Below are 18,950 nucleotides of genomic sequence, written 5' to 3' on the forward strand. Positions count from 1 at the left end.
TTTTTGCCATTTTCTTCACAAATTCGGATTTTGGGTGATCCTTAACAATCCCACATCCTCAACTTATCAAATTATTGAAGATTGTACTCGGCCCTGAATCAATTGAACTGTTCGACGACAAACAGCGAAAAGGTAAGCAATTTTCATGAATTCTGTTGTAATTTTTTGCAATTGTTTGCGTGATTATGTTACAACTGCTAAGTATAATTTAAATTGCATGTTTTCTGTTATTAATTCAACCCCAATTTCATATTGTAAATAATTAGGGTTCATGTAAGTGTAAATTAATTTGGGGGTTTTTGATATTTCAATTAGGCAGTAAAATTAGGGTTAGATTATGGTAATTGTGTTCAAATACAATTAACTTCAATGAAAATTTGGCAGTAGAAATGGTCACACTACCTCCGAATTACGAGAACAATTTTTTTCCAGAAGTCGAATCTATTCTTCGTCGCCGTTTGTTTTCTGAAACCTCTGTCATATAACAATCAGGTTCAGGAAACAGAAATTGAAGCAGCTCAGGTACGAGTAATTGTTGTTGCTCATCCACGGATTCGGTATTTATAAGATCAAACACGTTTTTGTTTGCAATCCTTAAGCCATTAAGGATACAAATCAGACCAAAAACCAAGCTATAAGCAAATTATAAGATGAACTTTGGCTCATTTACTACCCAAATTAAGGATTTGTAAAGAAAATTGCAAAAAAAAAACTTCAATCTTCAACAATTTGATGTGGAGATGAAGAAGGTTGTTTAAATAGGAGGAAAATCGAGAGAATTTGGGGATAATTTCAAAAACTAGCTGTTATGGCGGGCCCCACTGGTGGTTTCCGTCACCAGAGTTAGGCTTAGGTGGGAAAACTGATGTTTAATTTTTTTATAAGGTGGTAAAGTAAATCTTTTTTTTTTGGAGGTGGTAAATTCAATAAAGTCGTTATTTGAAGGTGGTAAAAATCAAAATAACCCTGTAATTATGGTAGCATGTATATAGGTGTTGTAAATATGTACTTAGGGTTTGCGGTCTGAATATTTCCATGTAATACTTGACCCTAGCCATTTCCAATGCTGTTGTGACTGAAGTAGCGCATGTTTTATCACTTAATCAATGAAGATGTTTCTTTATTTTGCTGACTTAAAAGGCTTCTCTTTAAATTTTGCACTTATTTTTTGCTATATTAAGGAACTCTTACATTGTTGTGCAAATTTGCAGAATGTATATGGTTTGATTTGGATTCTGATTGTATATCTATGTATAATTTATTTGGGTTTTGGGCCTTTTTAGAGTTTAATCAAGTACTCCATATTATATTGCAAGAAAGGAACGTATTCGAAGCTGCTTTACATGCCAAGCTTAAAATATAGGTTCATTCCTTTACACCTGCTTTTTAAAATTAGCGTGCAATTCTAAGAGTATATTGCATTCTATGTATTTATATGTATGTGTTAGTTCTCCAACTTGTAAAGAAAGATGTAAAGTAAACTTAAAGTTAAATTGCATGTGTATTAATGCCTATATTTCATTACATGTTGTGTTCTTATAAGTTCCTACAGCTTATATTCCACACATGGGGAGATCATTCCTTAAAGTTTTTGTTTTTTTTTTTCCCCAAATTACTTCATGCAGAATCATTGACTAAGCCACGCAAAACTGTAAAGCGTAAATCCAAAGACACTTAATCTCCTACTGCAAAGTAATTTGTCACTGTGGTGCAATGCCTTCCAAGTTTGTTACCAACAAATAAGAAACAGAAGCCAGCAGCAACACGTAAATCAAAACGTAATCAGGTCTTTCTTGATGCTGATGTTTCTTCTGTCGGAGCAAGTTCTATACAATATAATACTAAGCGTTTAAAAGCTTTAAAGGTTGGAATTATCTTGAGTGAGCTTAACGATGGTATTCCTGACATTGTTAGGAATGCAAAACATTCTCAAACAAATGGCAAAGGGACAAAGAAAAAACCTGAAGGTATTGACACATATGTTACCTTTCTTTTTAACAATAATGGTTAGCTCTATTTTTTGGAAATATTGTTGTTAATATATTTTACTTATGTATCAGTTGAACCTGTTACATTAATATCTGATAGAGAAGTGCCTACTAAGCCTCTTCAGTTGTCTGCTCCTGCATTATGTTCCAAGTGCTATGCAAAAAATTTTGCTTTTGAATCACCTTTCTTTTGTTGTCGGAATGGTGCTATATAAGTGGCTTAGAATGCATGGCCACCACAGTTGATTCGAATTTTACTTCTCAAGATGCAGCAAGTATTCATTTCAGAACATATTCTCGCATGTATAATAATCTTTTTGCATTTACTTCATTGGGGGAAACCATTGAAGCTAGTACTCAAAAAGGAATATATGTGTTCAAGCTGCATGGTCAGATATATCATTATCTTCTTGACTTATTACCTGATGATGAGCACCCTAAATATCTACAGATGTATTTTTATGATGCAGAGCATGAAATCATGAATCGTACATCTACTTTTCCTGAGGTGCAACAAAAAATAGTTCAGCTTTTTATGCAGATAATGGAGTGTCATCCATATGCTCAGTTTTTCCATTCGCTAAGAGAAATTCCTGTTGTGGAAAGCACTGAAATTCATTTGAATAAGAATCTAGTTCTTGACCAGATAGTCTACAATGCGCCAATTACAAATGAGGTGGCTGTAATATGGTTAGAAGAAACATCATCTAGTCAATATAGTAGTCCTCATATTGTTGCTTATGGTAAAACAAATAGGGCTCATAGAATTATGCACTACTATGGTGCTATGATCCACTTCAATATCCTCTTTTATATCCACATGGAGAATTGGATGGCACGAGGGTCTAGAGAAAATAGATACAGCTGATAGTGAGATACACTTGCAACAAGAAGTTTGTCCCCTAGAGACAATTGAGAATGTGAAAGATTTACTGGCTGAAGAGGAAGCAAGTGAGTACTAACTTTTTCTTTCTTGATTTGATGCTTTTTATCTAATCAATGGTTTGTTGTTTCTATTACTGTATGAAGTATATATATTGTAGGCAACCAAGTAATGAGCATTCCATTAGGAATAACTTTGTGTAGCAATAATAGATACTGTGATTACTTTTATGTGTGGTGAATGAATGCCTGCATCTATGTCTTATAAGAATTTTCTTTTACTATGGTTATTAGCTATATGAATAAGATCTCGAGTAAGATTAACTATGATGTAGATTTATTATTTGGGGATACAATATATTAGCTATTAAGGTTATTCTGTTGAGATTTCTAAGCTTCTTATTTTGTGTATATAATATAGATACAGCTAATGGCAAAAAAAAAAAAAAAAAAAAAAAAAAAAAAAAAAAGAGTAAAGAAGATTTCCTGTAGAGAATATTATGCATTTAAGTTGCAAATAAGGCAAGGAAACTATTTGCTACGAGCTTCCCGATTGTTTCAACAGTATATAGTTGACATGTATGTTAAGCTAGAAAACACTAAACTTGATTTTTTCCGTAGAAATCAGGCTGTCATTCGTGCTGATCTTTATCAGGGAATTATTGATTGTTTTGAGAGTGGAGAAAACAACTCTGCAAATGTTGGTCATTATGTCATACTACCTCCTTCTTTTTTGGGTGTTCCAAGAGATTTACGAAGTAGGTACTTGAATGCAATAACTTTGGTGCAGCGGTTTGGAAAACCAGATCTGTTCATAACTATTACATGTAATCCTAACTGACCGGAGATCAAACAAGAACTTGATCCTGGAGAGCTTGCTCAGAATAGGCTTGATTTAGTTGTAACGATTTTTCATGCAAAACTAATTGCACTTAATATGCAAATCATGGAGGAGATAATTTTTGGGGAAGTTGCTGCACTAATATATGTTGTTAAGTTCCAAAAGTGTGGGCTTCCTCACACCCATATTTTATTAATATTGGCTCATGGTTATAAAATTAAAGATGCAGCTGCTTTTGATAAATTTGTAACTGCAGAGATACCTTAAACAGAAAATCCTCACTTAAGGGAAGCTGTATTATCCCACATGATGCATGGCCCATGTGGGAAAGCAAATCCTGAATGCTCTTGTATGAAACATAAGGGTTGAATTAGTGTGTGTAAGTATAGATATCCAAAACCATTTGTAACTGAGACAACTAGCCATGAGGATGGATATCCTATGTATAAAAGGCACGATACTGGAGAAACAGTAATGATTCGGAAGAAACCTATGGATAACAGATGGGTAATTCTATATAATCCTCATTTGTTAGCTCTCTTTGATTTTCACGTGAATGTTGAAGTGTGTTCTACAATCAGGGCTGTAAAATATCTTTACAAATATGTCTACAGGGGGCATGATCGTATTTCTTTCAATGTTTCTTCTGCAGAGAATCCAAAACCTAGGGATGAAATAGAGCAATTCCAATCTGGACGGTGGGTTTCACCAAGTGAAGCTGTCTGGCGTCTTTTTAGTTTTGGTTTATTAGAAATGCAACCGCTTGTGTTGCCTCTCCAAATCCATCTTCCTAATCTACAGACTATGCAATTCAGGGCTGATGAAAGTCTAGGCTCTATTGTAAATGATAGCAAGAGGCACAAAACTGCTCTAACAGAATATTTTGTAATGAATGTTGCTCCAGAATACTCAGAGCATTATGTTTGGACAGCATCTGCAAAGACATGGACTAGGCATGGAAATAAAAGAATATCCATTGGTAGGATGGCATTTGTAACACCTTCTGAAGGTGAACGCTATTATCTGCGCCTTTTGCTTGCAAATGTTCATGGGCCTAAGTCTTTGAAGATCTTAGGACTGTTGATGTTTACATTCATGCAACTTACCAAGAAGCTACTCTCAAACTTGGCCTTATAGCTGAAGATGATGTTGTGGACAAATGTATGTCAGAGGCTTTTGAGACTCATATGCCTAGGGCTTTAAGACGTCTATTTGCTACTATACTCATTTTTTGTAATCCTTGCAATCCACTTGCTCTCTGGAATAAATTTTATCCTCATCTTTCTGAAGATTTCGCAAGTAATTCTTTAAACCGGCCTGGTAAAGTTCAACAGTTAACAATTCGTTATGTTAAGCAGTATTTAGAAGAAATGGGAAAGAGTTTGCTTGAATTTGGGCTTGATGGTCTAATGTGTGAGACAGATGATGCAATCAGAAGGACTCAGGATATTGTTGATGCCCTAGATTCACCTATACCTGATATATGTAAGGAAGCATGCTTCAGGCTCAATTCTAAACAACAAGATACTTTTGACTCTATCATGGAACATGTTACAACGGGACAACCAAGTGCTTTTTTGTTGATAGGGGTACAGGCAAGACTTACCTATATTGTGCATTGTATGTAGCTACCAAGGAAATGGGTAAATTTGTCTTGCCTACTGCTACATCAGGCATAGCAGCATCCAACATAATTACTGGCAGAACAGCGCATTAACGGTTTAAGATTCCAATCGATCATGCAGTTTTAGCCTCTTGTTGTGTTCCAAAGCAGAGTCGGTTAGCTGCTTTACTAAAAGAAACATAATTAATAATTTGGGATGAAGCTTCAATGGCAAAGAAAGAAAATATTGAAGCTGTAGATGTCCTTTTGCGTGATCTGTGTTTGTCGTCTATACCTTTTGGTGGGAAAGTTATTGTTTTTGGAGGAGATTTCAGTCAAGTACTTCCTGTTGTTCCAAGGAAATCACAGAGTGAAGCTGTTGAAGCAAGTTTAGTGTCTTCAACTCTTTGGAACCAGTTTCACAGATTCAGACTCATCGACAATATGAGAGCAAAGACAATAGCCAATTTACTGATTTTTTACTTTCCATTGGGAACGGTCAGATGCATAATGCAGAAATTGCACAGATTATGTTGCCACATCATGTAATGATGCCATTTGATGAATCTGAAGATGCTATTAATGGTCCTATTAATTTTGTTTTCCCAGAAGTAAAAATGGCAAACTACAATGAGAGCATGTTTATTGACTAGGGATGTCAGTGGGGCGGGTCTAGTAGGAAACCCGCCCCATCCCTGCCCCATCGGGGCGGGGATGGTCTAACTTTGGCGGGTCGCGGGGCGGGGATGGGTCTAAAATCCATACCCGCCATGGGTGATGGGGAGGGTGTGGATTTCAAGTAATACCCGCCCCGCCCTGACCCGCCCCATACCCGCCCCGCAAAAACCCACACTCATTTAGTCATTCTCATTCTCAAATCTCAACCCTAGCCGACACACATTACTCGCTCCTCTCACCTCTCTCCTCTCAAGCTCAAATGCCCAGATCTACTGACTAGTACTATTGACGCCCCACCCCATCGCAACTGCCTACTTTGATAGCGCCGGCCGACCTGATTTTGTTGCCGATAAAGTTCGTCACCGGCTTCCGACTTCGTTCAAACTTCTCCAATTCTACACTTGAATTAATTTACAAGGTATATAAATTTTTCCTTATTGAATATAGATCGACGATTCTTCACCAAAACCTCCTCACCACCAGCGTCGACTCCACCTTCGGCTTCGATTTCATCGACGATGGTGGAACCTGCTATTTTCTATCGTCCAATTTCTTCGCTGAATTTCATGTGTTGTATGTCATTGGTAATATTCAGAATTTTCACCTTGAATATTTTCGATTAGCTTTTAAATATTCAAAATTTTAGTGATTGTTTCACTGATGTATTGTTCAAAATTAGTTCATATTTTTGTTAATTTTATCTTCTTTTCAATCTAATTTTTTCTTTTTTTAATCCATGTATGATCAATTATTTTGATTAGTTGATTTTAGAAAAATTAGATTCTTCTATTAGTTGGTTTTTAGGATATTACGTTCATAGATGATGTTCAGTTTATTTTGATTAGTTTGATTTTATAAAAATTAGATTATCCAATTAGTTTATTGTTAGGATTTTGGGTACAATTTGGCGGGTATGGGGCGGGGATTTGGCAGATATGGGGCTGAGACGGGGATGGGGCGGGGGTGGTTTTGGAGTTGGACCCACCGGGGCGGGGATGGGGATAATTTTCGGACCCGCCGTGGGGATGGGGGTGAGGATGGGGGTGAAAATGTGAGGTGGGGATGGGGATGGGAATGCCAAAACCCGCCCCGCCCCGCCCCGTTGACATCCCTATTATTGACAGAGCAATCTTGACTCCTCTTAACACTACTGTAGATGACATAAACTGTAGCCTAATTGATCAATTCCCTGAAGAATCTTTTTGTTATAAAAGCTATGATTTATTGCGTGATGATACAGGATGTACTTATCCAACAGAGTTCTTAAATACCCTTGCTCTTGGTGGTATGAGTCCACGTGAATTACTGTTAAAGGAAAATTGTCCTGTCATTTACTTAGGAACCTTGCTCCTGCATCAGATCTCTACAATGGTACTCGTATGCTATGTAAGCATTTTTATCCTAATATAATTGAGTGTGCCATAATAACTGGCGATCATGCAGGAGAGCATGTTTTCATTCCACGAATAGATCTACGGCCATCTAAAACACTTAATTATCCATTCAAGTTTCAGACAAGAAAGTTTCCTATTAAACTTAGTTTTGCTATGACCATCAACAAGGCTCAAGGACAGACTCTGTCATAAGTTGGACTCTATCTAAACAATCCTTGTTTCTCACATGGCCAACTTTATGTTGGTCTATCTAGGGCTCAGACATCGGCTCAAATTAAAGTTTTATCTAAGCCAATGACAGATCAGGTTTCAGCAACGACAGTCAGAAATGTCGTAGCATTCAACATTCTCGAAAAGGTGGGCATTATTTAGGGGAAACCTGTATACAGACATATTCTACACTCAATTCCTCTTTTATACCTGCTTTTACCATGTTGGTTAGTATTATAATTATGAAACTAAATAACTATATACATTTTCTTTGCAGGTTCAGAAAGTTGTGCAAATATCAAGGTATGAAATAGTTTTGTTATTTTGGAGGACTTTTAATTGCTAAAACAAATTCAAAAAGTCTCTACTGAATAGACCTTGTCTACCTTGGTAAGCATTTATTTATGAATGCTACTACTATTAATAGCCTAAATTGTGATATTTGCTTGCTTAGTTTAATATATGTATTAAATTGTACTATTTGCAGATAAGTATGTTCCTTTACAACTATATCTTCCCGGAGAAAATTTCTCACAAAGACTATCAATATAGGTCTGGACAAAGGTGTTGAATATCAAGGCATCATCATGCAGAAAATTATATATTGAACGTATGCTTAATAGGTAGCATCAATTCGTGGCATAGGGCATTTGGGTTCCATACAAAATAGACAGCTATTTTATATAAGAAGAGCACACCCAACTACTGCTTTAAAATAATGGTCAGTTTGATGATACCTTATTATGGAGTAACCTATTTGTAACATAATATGTCCTCTGTACAAGAACTGATACAAGAACTAATATGAAGAGGTAATATATTAAAAGAAATCAGCTTTTGATACAAGAACTGATGTAAACCCTTTCTAAAAAACTTTCCAATGCAAAAAAAAAAAATAAAAAATAAATAAATAAATAAAGAAATAAAAAATAAATAAAAAAATAGAAGAGTATTGTTTCAGTTATTCAGTTTCATTATAGTATTTTATCCAATGATAACATACTAATTGCTAGAAACGTATATGCAGTAAAAATTCGCACACAATATGGTATTAAAATATCAATGTGTACATGACAAAACGCTAATTAATTTCAATTAGCTATAGATTAGAATTTCATTGTATTTCATAAATCAACATAAACAAAAGTTTTAAATAGTACCAAAGGTACTGTAATATGGAATACATGTATTTCACAAATTAAAAAAGTTGTATTCCAGATAAAAGAGAAGCTATTATATATTCTAAAAATGGATTAAAATGCATATACATATTCAAAACAAGCCCTCCATCATGTACAAAATTAAGATCAGGCATAATTAACCCTATATTTGCATCATAAATTCTCTCCAAATGATCAATAGAATGCTTATCATTGTCAGAATCGTAGTCTGATTCTTCGGAGAATTGAATTGGAGAGTCGGGTTCATACCATTGCTTAATTCTTCTAGCTTTTTCCTCCTTTCCTCTAAAATTGCCTTTTCCTTTGCCCTCTGCTTTCTCTTTTTTTCATCATCCTTCCTTTGTTTCTCTCTCTTTCTGCCATCTTCTCCTTTAACTCTTCCTCTCTCAGTATTTCATCAAGCTTAGCCTTCTTACTCGTAAGTTCATCCAACCTGCATTCCGTTATGCACTTGCTCAAGATATAGCATATACCATTCATACTCTACCAACAATTTCTTCTTTCCTGTCTTATCATCCATGGTTTCTTGCACTCTCTTCCTAATATCTTTGCAATTCTCTGAAATCTTTTGATACCCATGCCTTTTTCAGTGCAAGTAAAAAACTAATTGGATTAAATGCACGCCTAATTTTTCTATCTCCCTTAGTTTTCGATTACCTGTGCAAATTTCCTTGCTATTAGAGGAGGAAGCTTCTGCATTATTTGCCATTGAAAAGTATTTAGAAGAAGAGAGAAGAAAGTATAAAGCTGAAAAACCTAGGGTTTATAGATAATGATGAACATGGAGAGGTGTGAAGAAATGCAGAGAAGCTAGATTTTTATATAAGTGTAATTGGAAGAAAACTCTTCAAATTCTACGAGTAATGTAGCAAGGCAAAGCAAATGATATCATGCACCTTTGTATTTAAATTATAGACTGTGCAATAGTCACGACAATTACATGCAAAATTAAATTAAAAATTAAAATATACAAAGATTATGTATGGTTTATTTTTATACGATTAATTAGTTTAAAAATAATTTGTATTCTTCACATTTATAAATAAACCACAAACATTTTCTTTTCACTTTGCATAAACACGGTATTAAAACTTATTGATATTTTGGTGAAATCACATAGTTCCTTACAAAAAATAATCTTATTTTTAAAAGTAACTTGCTTTTAAATAAATACGTGCATTTACAATTAATATGTATCAATCTAATAGGTGGTAAAGTATGCAATACTCTTGTGGGATGGAAAAAAATTGATTAAAAATATTACACTAATACAAGCACGACCGACTAGATTAAAGTAATTTGATATGTATCTATATATTATTATATGGTGCACATGAATGATTGAAATTGATTCTTAACCATTTAATTACATAGAATGTTATAAGTACAAATCTATTACAATAGCCATGCATAAATAATATAGACAAACAAGTATCCTTAAAGTAGAGAAATTCTAACATTGTAGAAGTAATCTACTCACTTTGCATTAAATGCTTGTACTACACAAGCTTACCCTATTTTTCTATTCTTACACATTCACATAAAACATAATAACATTATATGTGCCATGAATGTCAAACATTTATAATTTGACATATATTAAAATCCAAAGTTACAATTTTGAATTTTAACAATCTAAGACTACTACTTGATACATTATAATATCTAATAGATTAATTATTTCAATATAAGTTAAAAATTGGAATTGACTTTAAAAAAAATCACACACTATGAATTATATTAATTAAAAAAGGAACAACCCATTGTAAATCATTTAAAAAAAAACTATAAATATACAAATTCTAATTCTAAATTATATCAAGATCATGTTTTACTTTTACTAAATTAATTAAATTGTTATTGGTCCATGTTCCTTTTAAACTCTCTATGCTAATAATTTGAACGAGATGCAAAACTGGTAGGCTATACAATAGTTGCGCCAAATGTAATTAAAATCGTTTTAGAATATATTTAGATTACCTTAACTTAAATTTTTGTGCACTTCAATTAGCTTATTGATAATTTATAGTATTTATAATTATAAGTACCACATAAATATTATAAAATAGTCTTACTTTTTAAAGTAGTGCACTTCAAAATAATTATGGCCAAAAATTACTCTATAGGACATGTAAACTTCTTTGGTATATTTATATATACCAAATATGATGTGCAAAATGATAACTACAATTGATTATAGCCATTTCATTATACAGAATTAATTATAGCCATTTGATTACTTATACCGAATGTTTTAAGTTGTTATAATAAATTTAACAATTACAATAATCATAGAAAAATAATATATACATCTATATACATATATATACAAAGAAATGGGATCATATGAGAACACATCCCTTATGTGAGAACACCAACTTATGTGAGAACAAATCTAGACCCTTGAATTAGATTCATCTGTCGACTCTTATTCAACCCGGCTTATTAAGGGTAACCGGGTAATTTTACAGCTTAAATGACTGCCCTCAATCTTCTCATTTTTCATTTTCACTTTCTCTCTCTTCATTACATTTTCTCTCTCCTCCTTATATTCTCTCTCTGCGAATTCGTTTTTGAGCTTAATCTTCTTCGCATTGTTGCATCGATCATGCTTTAATCTTCTTCGCTCTTCATATACCTTGATTCTGGATAATTAAGGTATTTGAGTTTTCTTTTTTTGTTGTTATTTATTCAATTTTTTTTAAGTTTATGAATTTGCTCTTTTTTGCTCAGCGATTTATGATTTCAATTATTATTGTTGAGATCTTTTTGCCGATTTTTGTTGATATTTCTCACGATTAGGTGTCTAATTTGCAGAATTTAATTATTGATTTTTTTTTATTTTGTGTAAATTTTTATTTTGTTCTATTTTATTTAATTAGGGTTTTATTTTATTTTATTTTATTTCGTATCGTTTCGTTTGATTATTGATGACATTGATTGATCTAGCTTGATTGTGAATTGGAATGGTTTTGTGGATTGGATCTGTTTAGAATTGTTGTTTTTATCTATCTGTTGTTCTTGGTTCTTTAGGTGGAGCATTGTGATTGTTACTAGACCAGGTATTTGACATGAGATTTAGTCTTTTTGTTGTTTGATTTTCTTCTTGTAGTATCTTATGGATGGTTTGTTGATTGTGATTTGATGTTTGTTTCATGGTGTATTTATTTTTGTTCGATTGGTTTCGATTGTGGTGGTTGATTAGGTTTTCTTGTTGTTATATGGCCTATAGTATGACAAGACTTAGGATTTTTTTGAAGGGGTTAGGGTTTTGTACCTAGGATTATACCGTGCTCAAGTAGGGTTTTGTTTTTTGTATCCAGGGTGTAACCGTGTAATGCAGATGTTTGTATGATGAAGGTTTAAAGTATTAAGAGTCGCGACTAGGGATAAAACGCCCCGAGTGGTTGTTTTTGATAATGTGAGTGTAATTAGTTCAAGCATTTGTGTGAGGGAGTAAGATCCCTTTGCTTAAATTTCATTGTTCCTCGTGTCTTTGGCAAAATGTGAGGCGACTATGTCGTGGCTGTGATGTGTGCAACAATGTTTGAAGGGTGGGTTGGATTTACTATGCTAACAGGGCTTTGCTTTAATGATATGTATTAGTAGGTGAAGATGTAGCAGCTTAAGATTACCGCAAATCTATTATCAATATTTCTTAATGAAGTAGTAGATGTGAATTTCACTGTGTTACACAAACTCATCTATTAGACTCAGGGATGGTTATAAATTCTGGTGCCAGATTTGGTTAATTTTAGGAATACTTTGTATGTTTTTGGCTTGGAATAGTGTGTTCAAAGTCTATATCTACATTGGACTTTCAAATGCCTTACTCGGGAAATTAGGTGAGTTATATTGTTGTAAAAGAGTCTTGAGTAACATGATTTTCTACCTGGAGGGTGATTGAGTCCTTAAGTCATTTGAATGCAGGGGCTGGTAATTGCATGGTACTAAATTTTAGTGAGACAAAAACTGCTAATTTTAGTTCTGACTCCAGAAAGAATCAAAGAATAGATTATTCCAGACTTCGGTTTTTATTAGAGGCAGTATGCATTGTAGCCATGCTTACTGCATTTATAAGGATTGTTCATTATTAATGAGAATTGCTCTGATCTCTTATCAGTATCCTATATTTTGAGTCATTAAGTAATAGTTGATGTCTGGTTACTCTTATTGACTGAGTAGCAAGAGATTGGCTTGATGTATTTGAATCTAGTCACATACCATTCACCGAGGCTATTATAATGGATTCACACCATGAATGGGGGATGTTATAATCTGCAATTTAGTTAGCTTACATTTTTTTTGGTTTTTTTGTAACAGTGCTATGGATTCTTTGGTTGCTACTGATCTTAACAATGCTAAAGATTATATAGATGTACATTTGGAAAGGATAATGTACGTGTTTTCTTATTTCCTTATTTTATGTTTTCTTATTAAATGCTTGCTGATTTAATGAATTATTAAAGAAATGCTTGCTCATTTGACATATGAGCAAATAACTATTTGCTTATTTTCTAAATGAGCAAAAAACTGATTGCTCATTTCCCAAATAAGCAACTAATGTTTGCTCATTTCACAAATGAACATCTATGTTTTTGCTCATTTTTGTAAAATTAGCAACTAAGTATTTGCTCATTTGACAAATGAGCAACTAACTATTTGCTCATTTGATAAATGAGCATCTAAGTTTTTGCTCATTTGTTAAATTAGCAACTAAGTATTTGCTCAATTGACAAAATGAGCAACTATCTATTTTTCTTATTTTACAAATAAGTAACAAATTATTTGCTCATTTGACAAATGAGCAAACTTATTAGTTTGCTCATTTCACAAATGAGCAAACTATTGTTTGCTCATTTCACAAATGAGCAACTAACTATTTGTTCATTTGACAAATGAGCATCTATGTTTTTGCTTATTCGTTAAATCTATGTGATATTTGACTTTTTTTTATGATTTTGTATCAACAAGAACTCTATTGAAAAGGAGTTTGCTGCCAATGCTGGTTCATCAGGGGCGGCTGCTGTCGATGCTGGTTCATTAGGGGTTGCTGCCGATGCTGGTTCATTAGGGGCTGTTGTCGATGCTGGTTCATCAGGGGCTGCTGCTGATGTTGGTTCATCAGGGGCTGTTGCCGATGCTGGTTCATCAGGGGCTGCTGCTGATGTTGGTTCATCAGGGGCTATAGTGGCAGAAGAGAAGATCAGTGAAAAGAAGAAAAAGAGAATCAAAGTAGTTGCTACTAAGGGTAAAGGGAAAAAGGTTGAAAAAAGAGTGAAAGAAAAGCATAATGTGAAGTTTGAGGATCCAGATGGTGAAGATGCTATTGATGAAGTGCAGGGATCAAAATGTGTTGTTTATGGGACGTTGCGTAATAGGATGTTGCCTTCATCTGTCGTTAATGTTTGTAAGGAGTTTTCTGAAGATCAGTTGATTGCGATTAGAGCTATAGGCTTTGGGTCCTTGGAGTTTTTGAAAGTGTCCCAACTGCCTTTACAATTGGGTTTTTGGTTGGTCAAGCACTTTGATGCTCATAGTTGTACGTTGAATATTCCTGATTCCGAACTTTTCAAAATTACAGAACAACATGTACATGAGGTCCTAGGCCTGCCAGCTAGAGGCATAGAGATGGATGCTAATGCTTTTTCAAAGGATGATAAAGTTATTAACCAATGGAAAAAACAGTTCCCAAAGAACTCATTATCTGTGAACATTGGGGAGCTTTCAATGTATTTGAAGGACCATAAATCAACTAGGCCAATGTTCAAACACTATTTTGTAGTTCTTTGTGTTTCCACTTTAATGTCAGGTAGTCTTTTCATTTTCATATTTCTTATTTTACTTTCATTTTGATCATTTTAATTTCATTTTGTTCATTTTACTTTCATTTTGCTCATTTTAGTTTTTGTTTGATCATTTTAATTTAATTTTGTTATTTTATGTTAGGAGGACAAAACAAGAATGTTAATCATGACATTCTCAGATATTTTTTACTAGTGTTGCTAAAATCAAGGATTTAAATTGGTCGAAGTTTATCCTTGATTCTCTTGTGAAGGCGAAGATCAAATGGGATGAGCTTCCTACTCGCTACTTTCTAGGATCTTTATTATTTCTTATGGTACTTTTTATGTGTTGCATTTTATTATTTGAAAAATAGCAAGATCACCTGCAACCCCCTTCCTCCCTTAAACAAGAACACACACACACTTACACACACATATACACATAAATACACATACGCACGCACACAGACACACATATATGCATACACACACACTGACACAAACACACACACATAGACACACACACACACACACAGACACATACACATACATACACGCACTCACAACCTGTAATAGAATCTGAAATCAGATTTTAAAATTAGATTCAGAAATTAGATTTTGAAATTAGTTTCTGAAATCAGAATTGTGATCAGCTACTGAATTGAAATGTGTGCGTAGGTTTGTGTGGGTAGGTGGCAGTAGGGGGTGGGGCTGGTATTTTCTAAGTTTTTTTTTTAATTTTTTATGTATTAACTGTTATTTATTTGTTTAATTTTAATGTACTATTTTTTTCTATCTTACTTGTTTGTAGCTTTTATATGTTGATCAGTTTGTCATTGAGGAAGTTAGAGCCAAACGAGAAACTCCTGTTCTCAAAGGTTGGACAACCAATATGTTGTCTAGTCATGAGAAATTGGAAATTTTTAAGGGGAGGCTTGGAATTTTTGATAAAAATCTGAAGGTTGTTGGTCCTTCTGGCAGCAGACAACCAAAAATGGTATTTCACTTTCAATCAATACTTAGCTTTTCTGCCTTTTATAATTGAATTGAATTGGAACAAATCTTGTTAGATCTCATTGCAAATGGTCCCAACTTATTCTGACTTTTTTTTTTTTTTTTTTTTTTTTTGCATTTAGGAAACATCTGTTCCAACTGTTCCACAAACTAACGAAGATGTTGAAGTAGATCTAAAGAAGGAATTTATATGATTTTTAATATTTCAATGTAGATCTAATATTAATTTATTTTGTTTTTTAATGACATTCGTTCTGAATCAATGTTCTGAATTCTATTCTATGAAGTTTGGTTGGCAAAATTGGGTTTGTAGATTATCAGCAGCAATTGAATAATGATGCAATGTGGCACTCTATATGGCGCATCAATGGAGTTCCTAAATCAGCAAAAAAATTAATTGCTCATTTGACAAATGAGCAAATATTTTACTATTGATTTGTTTTTTGCTCATTTAGTCTTTTGATTTATATTTATGTTTTTTTTTTTCTAGAAATGCCTTATGGATCTTGCAGCAGCTTCGACTAAGTTGGTGTTGGCATACATGGACTTTCATGAAAAACATGAACTAGCTGTCAAGCATTTTCCTCACAATGAGAAAATATGGAAGCTAAAGGAAGATGCAATGGGTATTTGTGACGAGCAAAGATTGATTTCCCAAGCTATGCCAGAAAATCATAGCTTTTCTTTTAGCCAAGACGATGAGTATTGGCAAGATCCAGCTGTCATTGAAGCTTGGAATAGATTTTCCAAGATTTCAGCTAATGAGAAGAATGTTGAATCCTCAGTCTTTGCTAGGGCTGATTGTCCAACCGTAACAGGAGCCATTGATGTTACAAAGATTGCTGCTGAAAGTGTTCATATAGCAAATAGTCTTTTTGAAAATGAAGGTCTTGCTATTGTAGTTGAAACTGAAAAAGTTGAAGGAGGTTCAAGTATTCGATCTAGTTTAAGATCTTCAGTTAAAAAAGGATTTGGAACTCCTACTTTCAATTTAGGATTTGATTCTTAAAATATTGATGATCTGGAGAACTTCCCAACTATTGTACAACCTTTAGTAGCTGCTGATGTTGATGGTCTTGTACGACCTTCAGTTGCTGCTGATGCTGATGTTCCTTGTGCTGTAGGCGCTGTTGATGTTCCTACTTTAAAGAAGCGTAAAGTTCAACCATCAATGCTGCTTAGATCACCTTTTAAGACATGGATTATCAACATTTACTCTACATTATCAGAAATTCAGAAAAGTGTCTTGGAAGCTTTGTTTGATGATGATAAAAATCGTTTGTAAGTATTTTTTTTTTATTATATACTTTGCTATCTTGTACACTAACTCACATTTGCTTTAGTGATATTAACTTTCTTAATTCCTTTATGCAGTAAACAAGTATTTTTATCCAAAGTTAATGGAGAGGATGATGTTGAAATCATGAGATTTCAACTTGGAAAGCTTTATACTCACCATAAAATTGATTCAGAAATCATTAATGCTTGGTGTAGTATTTTGAATTATAATGAGCAATTTAGAGACTCAAGTTCTCCTGCTCGTTTCTTTTTTAATCTTGCTGCTACTGTAAGTTCATATTCTTTAATTTATTTTGTTTTATTGAAGTATTTTACAGTAGTCCTGTTGAATTTTTTTTTTTCTTAAACATGTAGGATTGTCTTGTTCATTATGAGATTGATTTTGTTAGTCATGGGAATGCTATGTTTTGTGAGGTTGCTGAGAAGTTATACAGCCAAACTGTTGTCCCAAAGAAGAACATTCAACTTTTCTTATTCCCAGTTTACGAAAGAGGTCATTATTATTTGGTATGTTTCAACACTACCACAGAGCATGGTAATATCGAGGTTATTGATTATAGTGAAGATTTCGGAGATCACACAGCTTTTAAAACATTTGGTACGGTTTAAAAGTTACTTTCTATTAACATTATGTTTGCTCATTTCAGTAAAATGATTAGATTTTATAAATATCTATTATCTTTTCTCATTTGACATGTTTATTTTCAGAGAAGTGCATTTTCCAATTTTATGCAATACGGAGGAAATGTACAGAGCTCTGTGGTGTCAAGCGATATCAAGCGCATGGAGCATGCTGCAATTGATTCTCCTTGGAAGTCTAAAGATATTAATCATTTGCATTGTGGAATTTCATTGATGAGGATTATGGAAATATACATGGGTTTGTCAAAGTGGCCTTCAGGTTTGAAGAAGAATAATGTAAGTCTTTCATCTTATATGGAATGTCCTTAATTACTTGTTTACTGGACTCGATTAAATTTTGTGTGTGCCAAGCCTAAAAAAGGTTGGCTACAAGGCCTACAATTTTTACTTGTTAATTTCTAGTACTCTCTGAGTTTATAGGAATATGGACATGTAAAGTGTAAATTTACTTCAATAGCCATTACAGTAGCAGCTAAGGAACTTTTTCAATTACACTGTAGTATAAAGGGTACCTTCACTACCTTGTGATTATGTGTCTATGTGATACTTAGAACGACATTGATAGCTCATGAATTTATAATAACCCTTTTAAAAGTGGGAGTGGACGTACTTTAACTTATCTACAGTAGCCACTTCAGGTGTTACTCACATGCATATGTGTATTTTAAGGGGGGTAGTATTTAAAAATTTGAATGATAAAGAAAATTCATGATAATAAAAGGATATTAGTATGTTTATATGCACCACCAAGTTATTTTTTGATTATTCTTAAATAGAAGTTTAAATAAATCTTGCTCATTTGTCAAATTCGCAGCCAATAATTTGCTCATTTGTCAAATGAGCAAGCAATTATTTGCTCATTTTTCAAATGAGCAAGCAATTATTTGACTGAATTAATATGATTAAATATAAGGCTTAAACTGGCATCTCTGTGCTTGAACATATTTGCTCACAAAATAACACAATTGATAAAGTAGCTAGATAACAATCGTCCTTAACCATTTTTTGCAAGTACCTTATATAAGTGATTCCATGTGCTTGGACTTCTTGTGAAAGTTCCTGCACTGTTATTTGATAGTTAACCAAGAAAGGAAAAAATTGTAAAGTTTCCATCTGTCAAATATAAGGTCTTTAGGAAGCGCTACAGTTTCAATGTTAAAGTTGGTAAGCTCATTGAAGTGGTTAAAGAGAGAAGAACTAAACTAGTGCTCTAGGCTGTGGATTATGCATCCTTGATAAGTGAAATCTTCCAAGCTTCCATCTGCTTATGCATAGCAGAGAAGGTAGCACACTAAGGTAGCTTCCTGCTCTGGTTTATTTTCTCTTGAAGTAGAGGCTTTGCACTAACATTTCAACAATTAAAAAAACAGGACATAATTTCCACAATCTCTAATACTACCATTAGATTACAATACACTATTCAAGAAGAAAA

This window comes from Chenopodium quinoa, unplaced genomic scaffold (genome assembly GCF_001683475.1).
Source record: "Chenopodium quinoa cultivar QQ74 unplaced genomic scaffold, ASM168347v1, whole genome shotgun sequence".
NCBI lineage: Eukaryota > Viridiplantae > Streptophyta > Magnoliopsida > Caryophyllales > Amaranthaceae > Chenopodium > Chenopodium quinoa.